The 18,954-nt window shown below is 37.5% G+C and overlaps 1 long non-coding RNA gene across 1 annotated transcript in view; it reads right to left on the bottom strand.

The window, feature by feature from the left end:
• The window catches only part of LOC136179213 (uncharacterized), a 147,493-nt gene extending 142,393 nt beyond the window's left edge, over positions 1-5,100 (bottom strand). Inside the window, exon 1 of the long non-coding RNA XR_010666416.1 lies at positions 4,828-5,100. This is a non-coding gene — a long non-coding RNA (uncharacterized lncRNA). The remainder of the gene's footprint in view (positions 1-4,827) is intronic.
• Positions 5,101-18,954: the final 13,854 nt, after the last annotated feature.

Raw genomic sequence — 18,954 nt, 5'->3', positions numbered from 1 at the left:
AAAATCTTTAAAAGGTCTTTCATCATACTGCAACAACACGCTCAATCATTTTCAGTGAAATAAAAGACGTGCAGTTGAATATTTCCACTCGTGATCTGTCAGATGCACAGCTACATTGAAAGCACATCACATCGAGAGAGAGAGTCACACCGTGAACACGCCTCATTGTTAGCTCCAGTGTTGGTTAATGTTTGCGCTGATCAGCAATCACGCCGTGAACATATCCAGGGTCAGAACAGTCCGTTTTTTTTTTATTCCTCTCAAGGCCAAAATCAGAATTAATCAGGTCTCTCATCGGGCTTGTTTTCAGCCGAGCGGCCTGACCTACGTGCTCCTGCTGCACAGCCTTCATTCACAGCAGCCGCAGCTTCTGGTGACATCTTCACACCTGTCAGTCCGACAGCTGATCACTTCAGTCCAGTGCCGGCTTTAATCATCTGCACCTTGTCACCCAGAAGTCAACATGTCCTGTTCCTTCTTTCCCTTAAAGCCGAGCTGCTCTGTGGTCGTTTCGGGGTCACAAACATATCCACAACATCTTTCCACGACCAAGACCTTTTTTTGTAATTCTTCTGTTCTACATCGATATATTACTCATATGTTTCATCATTTTAATAATGTCATCAAGGGTTAAAGTTGATCATTTTGTGCAACAATTCTTCAGATCAGGAGGAAATAAATCACAAAGAGAAAACACAATTTTAAAAATGTAATTCCTGCAGAAAATTCAACAAAATTAACCCATTCATGACTTTCTACAGTAAGGATATTTATGTAACATAGAGATGAGATTTATGTTTTATTTTATAGAACTTATTTTTTCTCAGATGAGATGATATACATTATTTGATTTAAGGCTAATTTCATTTTTATTTGTATTTTGTACTTTTCATTGAATTGCAAGAGTAACTGTTTAATATGATGCACTTTGCCTTTAAGGTTGCTCATGGTTACGGTTGGTGGAGTGATTTTGCTTTAAGACAAGTGAAGTGAGGTATCACTGTTGTTGTTGTTGTTCACGCTTAGAGACGCACAGCAGAAGTTGTCCTGCTGCTTTTGCTTAAGAAGGTTTATTTGATTCAGGAAGTGTTTAATAAACGGCAAGACCACCAAGGGTTAAACTTATGATCAACATCACCCCGAGAAACGTTGTTACATTCATAAGGAAAACATCTCACAGCACAGATTTAATTCTGTCTGAGACAAAAACACAAAATATACAGTTGTCGACACATAACAATTATTATTATTTCATAAACTATACATGTTGTGTTTATGAATACTACATACTATATTCACAAAAATACTAAGATTGAAACTTCCTGAATTAATGTAATTTATTGAGATATATTGAACTTTAAATTGTTCTGAATCAGATCATATCGAGCATATGATTTGACGCCTCGTTGTTATTGAGATTTTATTCAATTTTAATTTTGTTCTTTTTAATCAGTGAACTGTAGAGGAATACTTTCTTTTCATTTTGGCATTTACAAAGTACCAAACAGGTGGTAAACATCTAAAACTGCCCACAGGGAAAAAATATAAGTAAGTAAAGACGTTTTCTGTTATTCTAATTTATTCGTAAGTCATGACGATTTATTATTATATAATCCCCTTAGGAAAATAAGGTTCACTTGACAACATTTCAAAACGTTTATGCTCTTAACGACCAAATCGACTCAAATGAGAACAAATATTTGTCCTCTCAGATTCCTCCAATTCACTTTTTTTTTTTTCTGTTTTTAAAAATGCTTCATAAAGTTGTTTTTAAGTCTTTCAAATGTGAAAAAAAAGTTGTTGTTTGTCTTTACTCTTCTGGAAGCTGGGAGCTTTAAATAAATAACAGTCAAGGAAACAATACAATTCCTCTGTGGAAATTAAAGGGTTAAAAATTACATAAAATAGAGTCCAATCTGATGTCTCAATAATATGTCTCTTAAGTGTATAGTTTGGATCTTAATTGTTTTGTAGTTTATTGAATACTTAATCTTTGTGAATACATTTTACCTTTATTTTTATTGAATTCCTATATTTGCTTCCTTTATTTGTACTCATTTCTCTCGCTTTCCCTCTTGTCGTTTACTGCTTTAACACTTTGATTAATAATAAAGGATTATCTGATCTTAATGACAGTAAAACATCATCTTTGATAAACAAGAGATGTTATAATTACAGGTCAGGGTTCAATGAGTATTTACCACACATCACTTTTGATCCATTTAAAGTATTTATTCACCTTTAAATAAATCCTGACTTTGTTTTTAACCGTATACTTTAACCAGATAACATTGTCTACTGTTGGTTCTGTGTTCTTGTATGTGTGAGCTATGGGATACACCTGAAGCCCCCAGCGGAGGAATAATGTAGTTTGAAGTTTTTATTTTATTACAGTGTAAAACATACATTCATATGCCCAGCTTGTGTGAGTTAAAACGTTCCAGGATCAGAGTGCAGAGTCGCTCTGTTCATCGTCATGGAACAAAAAGAGATAAACTCTAATTAAACAGAATATGTCGTCTTCTTTTCCAAGCTTTTGAGACAAAATGATCAATCTTAAACAGCCATTAAGATTGTTTCACATATGTCCACCCCAATATTTCAGGTTTTTTGACGAGATACTTCATGAAACAATACTTCTCTTAAGTCATCATATTTTGTACAATGCAAAATAAAATGGGACTGTATTTTATCTGTCTATCAATTCATGTGAAAGCAGTATCAATGTCATGCAATGATGAATAAATCTGATCCAGTATTTCATCTGTTAAAGACCCAAAAAGCTTTCATTTCAGCTGATTCATAATCTGAACTGAAAACTGAATTTCAGAGGAATTCAAGGACAGGAGTTTGTAAAACCTCATTTCTAACAGATCATCTTAAAAAGAATCAAACCCAGAGATACAGTGAACACACAGAGTGTTTACAGCTGCAGAGAAGCTCTACTTCATATGTTTGATCCTTTTTTTTTTAAATCTGACTTTAAATGTGGAGTCATCATGTAAACGTCTGCCCCCACAGGTAGAGTACAGCAGACGTAACCGGCCCAATGATCCTGCACTCAGGTTAGTTCCTCTCAGAGCTAATTTAGAAGTAAATCAACATATTGATTGATTCGAGCCGGGCTCAAACTGATGCATGATTAGAGCACAACCATGTCAGTGAGTGGATGTATTCAAAGCTTGTCTGAATGTGGTGATTGATTTGTTTCTTGGATTCATTGATGAATTGTACCACTGACTTTTAAAAAAAGAAACACTGGCAGTAATATGAGAATGATTATGAGTCAAGATTTAAGATATTATGAGATTTTGAAAGATGTAAGGACTGCAGATTTAATTGGACATAAAAAAAATTGATTATGAAGAAGAAAATATTTATACTCAAGGCTCCACTGAATACATCAACGCAGTAACCAACAACCTGCAACTGTGTGTTTATGTAAGAACCACTGATCAAGTCATCACCTCTTTACGACTTATTTTAACATCCTTAAAGCATTCAGCCTGTCTGTGTAAGCATGCATCCACCATGCCAACATATGCATCATAATCCTGCAAACAAAAGAGCTGTAAGGCCGCAAAGGCAACAAAAACCTAAACCTATATACATAAAAGACAACGACGGTTTAAAATCTTACAGCACAATGACACAGGCTCCATTTAACACTTAATAGGAACGCCTGCTGCAGAGCCCTCAGGCCAAACCTAACTCCTCCAAGTACGAGTCATTTACAAAAACAATCATGAGGCTGCACATGTAACTCATTATATTTACAGTTAAAGCACGTTTAAGAGCAGAATAAAGCATTAGCAGTGATTGTATAAAACTTTGTGTTTGGATGCCAAAGCTAAAAGGAAACAGATTTGAAGACGACATGAGCACTTTTGATTAAAAGCACATTTTGATTTGCTCAACTTCTAACTGCACTGTAACACCTTTTCAGTCTGGTGTTCAGGGTTAACGATGAGGCACATGCATTTGCAGCCCACTGATAAGAGTCAAGCTAGAGTCCTTTGTAGCGTGCCATGCAGTCTCCCGCTCCCCCCTGATCCCCTGCTAGCTCTTCACTGTCGCAAAGTCATAAAGCAACATTATGCCCGTGTCAGAAATTTATAAAAGGAGGGGGAAAAAAAGAGCCAAAACATGACAGTCTAATAACCCCAGTGAGCACACCTGTTGCTCACCTTGATTTTATACTTGGTTTTTTTTAACAAAGTTTGCTTTTGCAGGGACTAGATCAACGAGATCTTATTCATCCACATTTGTGGAAAAACCGAAGCACAGCAGGAGGAGGGCCGTGCAGATCTCTAAGGGCTTCTAAAGCCTGACACTGGTTTCAGGATAAGAGAGGGGTTTTTTTAGCGTTCATGATCAATAAGGATGTTTATAAAATGTGCTATTTGTACCACTTTTACCCTTAAATGTAATTAAACTTCTGCTTCTCCTTTTGAATAAATCCCAGCGTGCACCTGGATTAAACATCTGGTTAGAGCGTGATACAAAATGTGCTCAGCTTCTTCATTAGTGCCTTTTAGCAAACCATCAAACCCCAAACCATGCTGCCTCACTCTGCAGCAGCTGACCCTGCAACCTCTAGCCTACAATCAGGAGTGCTCTAATTAACAACAGCCAATCAGGAGCGGACTTCCACATCCATCTGCTGCAATTAAGCAACTGTAGCTTCCCCATCCACTCAACGGCACAACTTCCCACACACGCACGCGCACATTCAACACATAATATATTCTCCACGCGCCTTTGAGAGCATCCAGCTGAGTCTGATCATCTCCATAAAAGAAGACAAAAAAAAAAAAAAGTCTCTACCTTGAGCAGTGCGCACCGGTCGCTCCTCACCGCCGTTTCTCCGCTCGAACGAGGGGAACAGATGCTCCGCTGCGCCGCGTGCTCCGCCGCGCTCCGCTCCTCTCCTCTTCTTCTTCTACTCCTCCCTCCAGCAGGTGTGCGCGTGTGCGTGTCGTGCGTGCACGACAGTGTGTTAGAGACAGAGAGGGAGGTGCACTGGCAGAGAGGGGTGTGTGCGTGTGTGTGTGTGTGTGTGTGTGTGTGTGTGTGAGAGAGAGAGTCAGTGAGAGTGTGTGTGCACCGATGGGAGCGCGAGCCTGACTGTATCAGGATGTAGTGTGGAGGATAACGGAGAGGGAGCGATGTGTCATTATGAAGGCTGCTCTCTCTCCCCCCCTCTCTCTCTATTTAACCCTCTTGTTGTTGATCCAATGATGAGAGTTTGAACAACATTTATTGAATGTTTATTTTCTTTCTATGTTTCTCATGGTTCAACTTTTATGATATATTTGAGGCTATATTTTAGATACGTATTAGTGTATCACGTTGAGATCATATTGTTGCAGTAATCTGCAAAAGAGGTGCATGTTGATATGAAATGCATTTAAAATTCTTATCTCTACCTTCTTTCCTTTTTCAGCCTCTCTCTCTCTTTTTCATATTCAACGAAAAAAAAAAATTCCCTTTCTGGATCAACTGTTTGTCAACTTTCTCTCTACCTGTTCCTCTCTCTTCATACTTATTGATCCAGATTTTGTCTTTCATCCCTCGTTGTCTTCGTTCCCTCCTGCTGTATCTTAACATTCTTACTTGTTTAATGTGGATACTGTAAAACTCCAAATAAATGCCCATCCCAGTTTAATGCCCTGGCCCTTTGGTGCAGCTGAACGTTTTGTCAAATAAACCCTGTTGATCTGGAAAAAAGACTGAAGAAATGAAAACCTCTCAGAGTCTCCTGCACGACGATCTGGATAAAGACTAAAGATTTTAAATGTGACAGGAGTGACGGGGACCTCTGGTGCTCCCCTTAGAGATGGAAATCCATTTTGAAATGAAAACTTTTTTCCATCTCTCATGCAGTATTGTAACCATATGCCTTAAACAACTAACAGTTATGTCAAACCGTCTCCACGTCTTTATCCTTAGTTGAACTTTTCTATATGTGAATTTTCACAACCAAAAAAGAATCCAAAAACCATCGCAAATACTTCCTGCCGGTTGTCTGCCATGTTTGTTCACCTTAAAATCAGGATTGAGGGCGAGAGAATTGGTGAGATTTCCACTTTTACAGTAAGGACTGTGATTGTTGGTGAATTGAAGCTGTGTTAGTGTGTGGTGTGTGTTTTGTTTTATTATATTAAAAATACAAATAAATACTTTATTAATCCTAAAATGAGAAATTCAAGTTTAGACTCTGAAACACTCACATGCACAAACAGGATCCTCTGGACATGCTTTAATGGAGAGATGTCAGAGTAAGGGGGCTGCCCACAGCTTGAGCTGGTAGGGGGGGTTCAGTGCCGTGCTTAAGGGCACCTTGACAGTTAGAACTGTCACCTCTCCAGCTACCAGACCAACTTCCAGACTTGTTCCACCGGGGTCTGAACCGTCGACCCCTGGTTCCCAACCCAAGTTCCTACAGACAGATCTACTGCCGCATTAAGGCAAAGTTTAAGTAACATTCACATTGATTTGCAGTAAAACAATCACTAAAGTGATGAGAGGATGTAAAGACCTTTAAAACACACACCAGGAGTTTCACATCAGAGTATAGTTTAATTAAACATGACAATGAAGATATTATATTTAAATGGTGGAACAACCCCCACCCCCCCATACACTTCTGCAGCTCCATTGGCAATAAGTCCCACTTCACAGATTGTAATCAATGTACCTGTTTATCATTGAAAGATGTCGCCCTTGAGCACCTCACGGTGCATTGTTGTGTTAGCATGCTAATGCTAGTGATTTTTATTATGCTCGTATCTTCACACTGCATGTAAATTTACCTGAAATGAGCGTGATCTAAAAATGCAGTTAAGCAGTAAGTACATGTATGTTATTCTTCTTTTCTCTAGTCCCTCAATTAAACAACTTTTAATTGCGAGGGGAGGAGTCAGCTGCCGTCCCGGCGATGTAAACAAACTGAAAATATGACATGGAAATCTCGGAAAACATCACAGACAGTGGGACTCGGGTGTTACACCCATTGTAGACAGTCATTACTCACAGAGTTATTTTCAGAGGATATACTTGATTTATATTATATTTAAGTGTGAAAAATCGCATATAAAGCCTTTAAGGTCCAAGGAGTGAGGAGGTGTTTAAGTTTCATCAAACAATAATATAACACAACGTGTTTCACAAATGAGGCTCAGAGAATAAAGAATGGAGTGGTGAACTCAGAGAAGCACAAAGAGGAGGCCATCTGTTCATTATCATTCAGATGAGAGCGATGAGCTTATCACAGCGGTGAAAATTAAATATCGGAAGAGGAGAGCGGATAAAACACTGAGCCTGAAGTGAATCATCGGATGTTTATTTACCTGCTGAGGAGCAAAGACAGGGAGGTACGTAGGCAGGACTCTGACATCAATATGTTTAAATATGAATACAAAATTCATAAGAGTGAGGGATGGATAGATAATTTGATTTTTATTGTTATTTTTATTGCACATAAGAAGAAAAAAAAGTTGACTGGCCCTCCTCATGTTAAACATGTAAACAGAGAAACCATTTAAAACAATAAAGCTCAAGAGAAAACATACTTAATTAGGTTTTAAAGAGGACATATTATCCCCCTCCTCCACCTTTTCAAACAGTCCCTTGTGGTCTAAATGAAACATCTGTTGCTGTGCTTAGGTCAAAATATAACATGAATCAAGCACCAGAGGAGGTTTGTGACCCTGTATAAACCAGCTCTCGCGGAACGCTCCGTTTTGGTGTGTGTCTCTTTAAATGCAATGAGCCCACCTGAGTTTTCCCAGTAGACATCACTCGCTAACGAGAATAAAAATGCAGACCACAAACAAAGGACTGGATGGGTTTATTTCACATGCTGTGGGTCAGTAGACACTCAGGTTACCTGAACAAACACTGTCAAAGTGGATTTTTCATAAAATGTCCCCTTAAAATCAGAAGACAAACAGGATCACATCATGAGACAATATGAGAAGAGATAGCTTACAGTTATGATAATATGTGATAATGTGTTCATGTTGTCAACCTGTATTAAAAAATATTTAATTAAGTAGTTTTGTTTAAAAAATAAAATAAAATAAATATATTTATATGAATTAATGAGCATTTAAAGTGACAGTACACACATTTTACAAGTTAAAGTGTTTATCTCTTTCCCTGGCTCATGAATTCAACTTCATCTCACTTTTTCTACTCTTAAAACTTGATTTATATCAAATTAAATTAAATAATCTTTTGTTTTTCTCTGGCAGTGTGGGACAAAAACACTCAGCAATCTTTTAAAGCAGTATTTGTAGATATTATATGTTTTTGTATAATAGACATATTGCTGACACAAATCAAATCAAAGTGCATGTATAATTATGTTTTAAACTTTAAGAAAATCTCTGACTGTCCTGCATATGTGATTGTCTGCCTTTTATGTTCATACACAAATAAAAACAGGCAATTATCGACTAGATAATATGATGAGGAATTTTTTGAAATAACAACAGTCATAATCTTTTTCTCTTAATTTGAACACTAACATGTTGACACACTTGGTGTGGCTCCACTTTAAATATCTCTCACATAAAACAGACACATTTAGAATATAAAACCAGAACAACACAATCAAACAGCTAAAGGCTGACACGTGCAGATATATGTCAAGTGTATGAAGGTATGAAATAAACATTAAGAGTATATACACATAAATGTATGCGTTTAATTTATATACACACACATATAGGTGAGAGGAAATAAACACTGACGATGTTTGATGTCAATGAGACAATGTTTAAACGATTAAAGAAAGTGTAATGGGCTGAAAATAAATGATGATAATGTTATAATGATAATTAAAATCATGAATAATAAATTAATTTAAATAAAGTAGCTGCTTTCAAACACGATGACAAATCTTCATGGAAGCCTCTTCCTCCTCGATGATGAACCAGGAAAGAAAAAGAAGACTTGATTTTTGTATCTGCAGTGTTTTAAAAATAAGATGACATTACATCCTTCACAATGTCCGCAAACAGTTATTCAAGTAGTACTTCAAGTATTTAAAGTAATGTTGTGTTATTTAAGGGCTTTTAACAAAGTGCAGTTTACAATTCAAATGAGCAGAAAAGAGTTCAACAAAGACTCAACAAATAATAGAACAATAAATACAATCAAATAAACAGGTAAATAAGACCCAAATAAAAAGATGGAAAAAAAACAAGGCATTATTCAGAAAAAAGTAAAAAGCCTTTATTCAAACAGCCTTCTTTAGACTCTTTTAAAAATGTATTCATCAATGAAAACCTGAAAAAAAAGAAGAAAATAGAGCCAGAGGTTCAGAAACAACACGCAGATAAAAGTGAGTTTTCTTTAAATAATCAAACATGAACTCTTTGAGTGAACTGGAACACGCAGTATGAAACAATGTGTACATTTGGATGCAATTAAAATCTGCCTGTTCAGCAAAGTGTGAAATGTATTTAGTTTTCTTGGAGTGAACGTCTGTAAAAAAGGCAGTTAGAGTTATAAAGGTCATTCAGGCAACTGTTAATGTTTATCAGAATGTTTGAATATATGCAAATATGTTTATTTAATTATTTGTTTGTGAAAAAGGAAAAATCAAGAGACATGATTTTTGAGGACTTGTGAGGAGGATTTTGTGGGTTTTTTTTTTTTTTTTTTGCAGAATGTGAATTTACGGCCAAAGATTAAAAGAGGACACTGAGTCTGTGGAGTTTCACAGCTGAGGGGCTCCGACTGCAAAGACTCAGCCGCCTTTTGTGATGCCAGTCGAGATTTAGAAACCGCTCGTATAGGGCCCCGCTGGAGTCACAGATATAACGAGTGGTGGTGATATTTAATGACACCTTATACTCAGTTCTTAAACTCACAGGTAGCCAGAGAAGAGAAGAAAGGACAGGAGGAATGAGCTCACTCCTTGTGGTTCAAAGCCTGCAGCATTGTGTTGAACTCTTCTCACTCTTGTTAGTAGTATATATATATATTTATATAGCTACATATATATTTATATTACTTTATGTACTGATTTGATGAACACAGTGAGACAAACCAAAATCACATGAAGCTACATGAACATTTTAAAACTTAAATTATGATACAATAATAATAATTAAGAGTATGGTCTGGACCTGTGTGTGTGTGTGTGTGTGTGTGTGTGTGTGTGTGTGTGTGTGTGTGTGTGTGTGTGTGTGTGTGTGTGTGTGTATGTGTGTGTGTGTGTGCGCGTGTGTGTGTGTGTGTGTGTGTGTGTGTGTGTGTGTGTGTGCGCGTGCATATTGTCACACCCCAGGCTCAGTTGGCCGGACAAACAATGGGACCACACTGTTATATTCAATTATTATGTGGTGCTGTGTCCAGACTTGTACCCACTTTAAACTTTTAAACTGGTTTATAACATGTTGTAGTGTCACATTGGTGTGCATGTATTTTTATGTGGCCTCATGTTTTATGTGGTTTTATGTACTATGTGTGTACATTTTTACTGTTTGTCCCAACGAGGGACAAGAGGTGGAAATTAGCAATAGCTTTATACTCTTCACTTTCAGGCTCTGTATTGAAACTATGTTAAATTGAATTGTCCCTATTAAAGAAATAAATTAAATGTGTTTCAATAATTATAATAATAGAAGAGGGGGGGACCTTCAGATTCCATGTACATGTACAGCCCATCAAGACTTCCTTAGCTAAATCTTGTATAGTTTCTATTCATCACCACTTATAATAAATGTACATTTTTCATTGTGTAAAGTTTGCTCTTTTGTTAAAACCAGACTTTATGTCTCATTGGATGTCGTTGTTTCCCTGTCCTTGTCCACGGCTTCATGGTCGTCAGTCGCAGACTATTAAAAAGATAAATATCAGCAGAGTTTATTTCCTCCATGAATCGTTTTCTACCTCTAGATGTTTATTTCACTCAGAAATCATCTTAAAAAACTTTGTTCCAAAATGATAATAAAACTGGACTTTTAGAATAAATATGTGCAGGATTTTCCCTGTGTTAAACATGCTCTGCAACATCTGGAACCTGCAGACGTGGGGAATATGGGAGATGTGATATTTCTTTTATTTTTATTTTTTATAAATACTTTTACAATTCTTCTGTAAAATAAACAAAAGTATACAAAGGACATTAATATTCATATCTTCTTATGCATACTATCTCTTATTTCAAAGTTTTTTTTACAGCTGAAGATTTCCAGAAAGAATAAAAAAGTGTTTAACTTGAAATATTCACTTAGATCAGGTGTATTCTTGTCAGAAGGTAACTACTCTTTACGGTAAATTCAATATGTTTTTTTTGTTTGTTTTTTTTGCTTCTACGTCTGAAACTACTGATGAATATGATAATAGTAACCTAATAAAAACTGGCTGCATTTTAATTAAATTAATAAGAACAGCGGTTCAATTTCCTGCAGTCGTTTGACTTTATGGCGGCAGCAGTTAGTTAGTAATTGGAATCTGCAGAATATGAAATTATGAAGATTTAATATAAGTTGATTAAGAATGAAAACTCTTATTGATCATTGAAAAGAACCAACGCTCGCCGTTATGTCTCCCCGGTTCATCTTCATAATCCGCCCCGCTGGAAGATAACCGCGCTGAAAACCTCACCGGTCGGATCCTATTTTACACCTGAGAGTCCAACTGATATTGTTTGACAGACATAAAGACGTCACGCAGACAGGAAAAAGCATGTTTGGAGACGGGCGGGCGGGTGAGCCTCGGCGGCGAGCGGGGAGTCGGGGAGATTTTTTAATATTGTGTGGGGAGCGCTGGGAGAGAGAATGGGTGCTGAGGTGCACAAATTGCCAAGACGGTGTTTCATTTAGTCAACAGAGAGGGGAAGTAATGGGATACACGCGCTCGGTCACATGCACCAACACACACACACACACGCACGCGCACACACACACACACACACACACACACACACACACACACACACACACACACACACTCACACATCTGACTGCAGGAACAACTTTAAACTTTTGGATGAGAAAGTGTTTGTGTACTCTCACGCAGACACACACATTATTGTGCTAATGAAAAACTGTAACTCATAAACAGACAAACACAAGCATGGACACATTTAGTTTGGCTGCAGATACAAAAAAAAACATCTTTACGCATGAACACACACATCCTGCAGACACACACACACACACACACACACACACACACACACAGACACGTGCACACTAAGGGAGAGTCCATACGCACAGCGAGCGCTGCGTTTCTGTAATCAGCTGTAAGTGTACCACGGTGAGTCATTTACAATCTCTCCATCCATTTAGGTATGAGCCTCTGCAGACTGCAGCTGCCTGCTGCGTTTATTAAAAATATAACAGCCCTATTACACTCATTAGGTTATTTCCCTGCATTGACACAGACACTGTAACACGCACACAGACACACACTGAGAGCAGAAAAATCGAGCAAAAAGAACAAACACGGGGCATGGCTTTGATGTGTGATAACATCAGACGTGGTCCGGTCACTGTGCTCCATCTCTGCTGTAATAGAAGTTCTTGGCTGGCCGCAGACAGTCGATATGGTTTTTATTATTGTGATGATTATTACATGATATCAGACCTGAGAAATCACCTCAGGGCGGTGTGGGAGGATTTCATTCGACAGTGGGAGAGCGGCTCAGTCTGGTTTCAGAGGAGGTCATGTTTGCTCCATGACGCCCTGAATCTGGGCTCGTGCTATCACGTACAATGTCGCTGTCCAAAGCTCTCAGACTCCAGAGGCTCATGGGTAATCACTGCTCTGTGCTTGTTCTTTCTGGGAGAATTGACTCCATCTAGGGTTCTTCTTTTATTTTTAAACCTGATCCTTGGTCTAAATGACTCAATGGTATCAAAAGTTTTGGAATTCCTCCAGTAGATTGCATCGGCCTGCAGGCCCGAAAGGTACGCCCACTAAGACGGAAAGGATCCCAAAGAGAAACATGTTTTTATTAAGGTAGAAGAAGGCAAAGCAGTGCAATCATCAAGGCCCTCAGACTTGACTAAAACTTTTTTTTAGCTAATCTGCTGCCTTCACTAGTGAAATGATTTTGTTATTGCACGTCTTAGATATTTGAAACGGTTATTTTGGATTCCACTCATCATGTGTTTAACATTCATCAACAAACCCGCCCAAGTCGAGGGGATAGGCCTCGAGAAAGTCCCCCTTGTTTTATGTTTACACTGGGATTTTTTGTAAAGCGGGCCGAAGCACACACCACTGCAGGGTTGTCTGAAGGCCATTACGTCACAGCCTCCTTCCTGCACAGTGTTAACAAATGCTTTGTGTACAGTAGAAGTCGCACTTTGCCATGTGGGACGCCTCCTAGACGCTAGCTTGTGAGCTAACTTACAAAGTGAGTCGTGTGCTGACTTGCAGCAGCAGTGAGGTCAAACAACTCATCGATATTCAGGCGGTTGGGCATATTTGTGAAATTTTTGACACATTTCTAACTCCATCATTGCTTTATCACCTCATATCATATCCTAAATGTCTTTTTATTGCTTTTATTAATGTTTTTTGCCATTTTGCTTTCTACTAATTTTGTTTGCTTTTATCTATTTTCATACTTTGACGTCTTCTCTTTATATATTTAATTACTTTTAAAGCTCTAATATATTTGACTGCGCCTATGACCTCTACTTATTTTGTTTATCTTATCTTTAATCTCTTTTTTTACTTTACTTCTTTTATTGCTTTCATCTTGCCTTAATGCTTTTGTTCCTGTTCATTTTATTGCTGTAGTTCGTTTCAATGCTTCATCATTTTTTTTTATTGGATAATCTCTTTTTTATATCCTTTTTTCTTATTCATTTTTTTTTTACACCTTTTGTATAACAGTTATCTTTTAATGAGCTTTTATCTCATTATTAGTCCTCTGTTTGTATCACTGCAGCTTGTCAAGTTGCTTGTACATATTGTTTTATTGCAGTAGTCCTCTCTTTATTTTCTCTGATCACTTTTAGTTTCTATCTGTCTGTCATTGTTTTAATCTCCGGACTTGTTTGGTCCTCTTGGTCTCAGTAGTTCATGGTGCCGTGTTCTTGTTGTTTAGGATCTCAGGATGTTTGGGTTGGATTCTGTTTTTTTGGTCTTTGTGTTTTTTTTTTGCTCTCTGGTTCCCTTTTTGTTCTCGTTATTTAGGTTGTTTTCCGTTTGGGTTCTTATGTATGCTTCTGCTTCTTTTCTAAATGGAATATTAATAAAGTTATTCTGCAGCATCTCTCTGTTGACTAAATCAGGTCTCAGAGGTTTGAAATGATGCACCCACTTTGCTCAATGTGACCAGAACAAATTTAAACAAATACAATGAATTTTGTCTTGTTCAGATTTAATGATCGTCAAACCATTTTTTATTTTTTATTTTGTTGAGTTCTGAGTTCATCACTTCCAAAATGTGCTGTAAATTCTCCGCTGTAGAGAGTCACTAAGGATGCCCAACATTTAAAGTATTCTAATTATCATATTCATAAAAAAACTAGCTTGAACAAGAGAAAAAGCAGATACTACTTTGAACATGTCACATTGATGAAAGTGTTGAGTCGTATTTTTGGGGATTGCCCCGGTGATATCAGGTAATACCCTTTGATTTTAAAACCATATTTCTGAATCAAATCTCCAAACATTTGATAGGTATAAATTATTTACTGCACAGATAAACGAAGCAGGTCTGACCTATAAAGAACTGGATAGAAGTGAAGATGGAGATATTAAAAAGATCTCTTTCTCTTAAGAGTTAAAGTTACATTTGTTCTGGTCACATTGATCTGTCAGCGACTGCATTGTCTCACTTCTGCATCATTATTGATGCTTCATTGGTGGAAATAAATAAACTCAATCAGGCAACAAAAGGCTTTCATCTGTCAAATCATAAAAATCATAACAACTCAAACCACAGATTTTTTAATTTTAACCCTAATGCTGCCACACACACACTCTCTTTCTATAACGCTCATTCTTCACCTCTCTTTCTCTCTCTCTCTCTTACACACACACACGCCTACACACACTCACGTCCGCCTGCTGTGCTTATTAAATAGTTTGGTTTGTTAAGTAGTGCGGGGCCCAGTGGCCTATCTGCTGATAAAAAGAAAACAGCAGCCTCACACAAACACTCATACATACACACACACATATATTCACACTCACTCTATCTCTCTTACACACACACACACGCACACACACACACACACACACACACACACACACACACACACACACACACACACACACACACACACACACACATACACACACACACACACACACACACACACACACACACACACACACACACGGTCTTAGTTGCTGTCTATGCTAAGTATTGAGGGACTGTGGAGGCTCTGGGCTCATAAAGTGAAAATGTAACAAGGCAGACAACACTCCATGTAATAACTCTGACGATCGGCCCGGCTCGCAGAACGGCACACGAGAGGATTTGTGCCAGTGTGTGTGATTGTGCGTGTGTATCCACTCGTGTGTGTGTGTGTGTGTGTGTGTGTGTAGGGGTTGATTGGCTGAGCGGGATGGAAAGTGGCGGAGAGGGAGAAAGACAGTCGTCTCACCTCAAACAGAGAAAATAAAGTAGGTTTTATGATTATTATTGGAATTCCCCATTCAGCTGCTACTAAAGCTAAATGAGCGTGGCATTTACACACACACACACACTTACTGTTGAAATTTTGAGTGTGAGTATATGTGCTCTTGACTTACACACTCCTTCATGCACTGTCACACACACACACACACACACACACACACACACACATACACTGCATACTGTAGATGTGACACACTCACATATTCACAGTCCAATATTTCGAGAGTAAATGAGCGTAGCTTGTGACACACACATTGTGTCTTGCTCTAACTCCCCATCTCTCCCACTTACACACACAGACACTCAAACACACACACACACACACACACACACACACACACACACACACACACACACACACACACACACACACACACAGACCAATATTTTGAGTGTAAATGAGCGTAGCTTATGACAAGCAGAAGAGACATTCACTGGAGACAATTACCATTCCTTAGTGTCTTAAGGACGCCACACACATTCACACAAACACACACACATGTATATGCAAAGACACACACACACACACACACACACACACACACACATATGAACTCCCACACACACATGCACGCACACTTATACTGCACAATATCTCTCCCTCGCTGTGCTGACAGGACTGTCCGTAGTGGGCCTTTGTTAGTTCTGGTTGGGCAGCCTTATTTATTGTGAGTGTGTGTGTGTGTGTGTGTGTGTGTGTGTGTGTGTGTGTGTGTGTGTGTGCACGTGTGTTATTTATATACCAACAATCTTGACAGCGATTTCTGCAGCCTGGAAGCTCATTGTGTTTTCATTGCGGTTAAATGGCTACATTATATTTCACCCTCACGTTTACATCGTGTTTATTTTATTGAGTTTATTTCTAATAAAATCGTTCTTTCCCCCTTCTCTCACACTTTTGCATTTTTTATGCATTTGATATTTTTTTTTAAGCAGCTTTACAGTCTACAGAATCCAACATGGGGCCACTTCATTTTAGTTTAAATTTCATTTCCAAGAACTCAGCCCAGAAATCACGCCGTTTGCAGCTCAGCCTTCCTCTGCTGCGGCCGTTAACGATGCAATCAGGTCCTCTTTAATATTTGATGCACAAATAAACAAGAAAATACAACAAATTCTGAGTATTAGTAAATAAAAAGTTTTATGTGTGACACTTAACACACACAGAAGATATTCACAGTAGTGTAAGGAAACATTATCAAACAAAGAATGAAGATGTGTTTCTCATGTCATGTAATCGTTACTTATGTGAGTTTATTTTCCACATGTGAAATAATAAAATAATGAACTAAGTCTTTTGCTTTGCACAGGTTTAAATAAGAGAAGACACAATCCTGATAATATCCAGATTTAATTCACTTCCGCTCATGAAATAAAATAAATAAAGTCAGAGAGGTTAACACTTTTGTGCTTAATTTCCCTTTTTAATTAAAAAAATTAAGGAAAAATACCGACAGCCTGCATGGCAGTATTCAAATTTAGCAACAAGAAAATCATCTCTTGGTTCCATCTGCAGGTGAACGATGACAGGAGCTGAACTTTTCATTTTCTCTTCTTCCTCTTTTAATTTTTAATGTCCCAAAGTTTCTTGTTATTATATTAAAAGGTGACAAAAAATGATAAATATATATGTATACTTGTAGGTACTTAATGTACAACATTGTTCTGTTACTTAAACCAAGATTAAAGTCTTAGCCCTACATCTGAGGACAGCCTCTCATTGGACTACTCAGAGGAGTCATAATCTGTTACTACATCCAGAGAGACTCTGACACAGAGAAGAGGGAGGACAAGTGAAGAAAGGAAACAGAATGAAAATCATAGTTTGACCTCTCATATTTTAAAATAATAAGAATGAAGTATTACGACCTGTAAGGAAAAAATAAATCACAGTAATGTACATGAGACAAATTAATGTTCCTTCAGTTCACCATGTTGACAAAACCAGGTGTCAGAGATAAAGAGAAAAATACCTTTTTTTAAATCTACACCATCACATCTATCCAGTTCTTTTGTTGTAGGTCCGACCTGCATAGTTAATCTTTTTATCTGAAAGCCTTTTGTCCCTGCAGCCAGTAGTTTATCGAATGTTTGTGGAGACCTTTCACTTCAGGGGAGAGTACATTCAGACTTATAGTTTTTTAAATCAAAGGCTATTACCCAATATCATGTTGGCAGTCCCCAAAAAGTAGGACTTTTTCACATTTTCAAAAATGTGAGATGCGCAAATTTGATCCTGCAGCTGCAAGAACATCCCACTGCAGATACGACGACTCAGCTTTGTTTGTGGTTAAAATAAATACAGAGAAAGATTTGCAAATGTGCCAAAAAATACATTTATTTAAGATAATAAAATGTCACATTGTTATAGGTGTGTTTCAGATGTTCCATTGTTTAAAGAAGCTCCCATCTCAATCCATACAAGTTGCGTCAGTTTGATCCTTTATCCAGCTTCTTTTCTTTTTTTTACATTTACAAAGTTGAAAGTTGTGATTTTTAAAAAATATATATATTTTGGGGTAATGTTTGCCTTTATTACATAGGCCAGCTAAGGAGAGACAGGAGATAACTGGAGGAGAGAGAGGGGGGTGACATGTATCAAAGGGCCGAGGTCGTATTTGAACCAATGACCACTGCCTCTTTACAAAAGTTGCGCGACAAAACCGCTAGGCACCCCCCTATCCTTCTTCCTTCAACTCATCTCATCTCCCCCTATCCCATTTACTCTTTTCTAACATAACTATGAGTAAGTTCCTTCACCTGCTCTTTGCTCACCATATAACACTTGCTATGAACGGGCGCTTTACAAATAAAAATTGATTGATTGAATAAACTGTAGGCATAAAAAATGTGTATGACATAATTCAACATGAACAGTGAGAACATGTATCTGGTTTATTCATATATATTTTTTTACTTACTCAGTATTAAATATTTGGACAATTCATGGAACAAATAAATGCATCGGCATGTTAATCAAACTACGCTTTACTTTGTGTTTGACTTTTCATTTTGCCTTAATATGCTTTATATTTCTCTGATTTTTTAGAAGGTTCAGTTTCAATTTTTGTCTTATTCATATTACTACACTAATGCAATTTTAAATTTCAAACAAGATTTCATATTTCAAAAAGTAGTATTTTATTCATGTCTGAATATCTCAGAGTTATAAAATTAGCATGCAGAACTTAATGGATTATATTTTTATATAAATCATGAAAAGTTGAGTCCGTATTTTGAACAGTTCATATTTCAGGGAATGATATCAAGAGAGAGAGTGTGATTTATTTTTCTTTTTAACAGTCAGTGAGGAAGGACACACACAC

This window comes from Labrus bergylta, chromosome 1, assembly GCF_963930695.1.
Source record: "Labrus bergylta chromosome 1, fLabBer1.1, whole genome shotgun sequence".
NCBI lineage: Eukaryota > Metazoa > Chordata > Actinopteri > Labriformes > Labridae > Labrus > Labrus bergylta.
The sequence above is the reverse complement of the archived record's forward strand: the minus strand, read 5'-3'. Positions and strand labels throughout refer to the sequence as shown.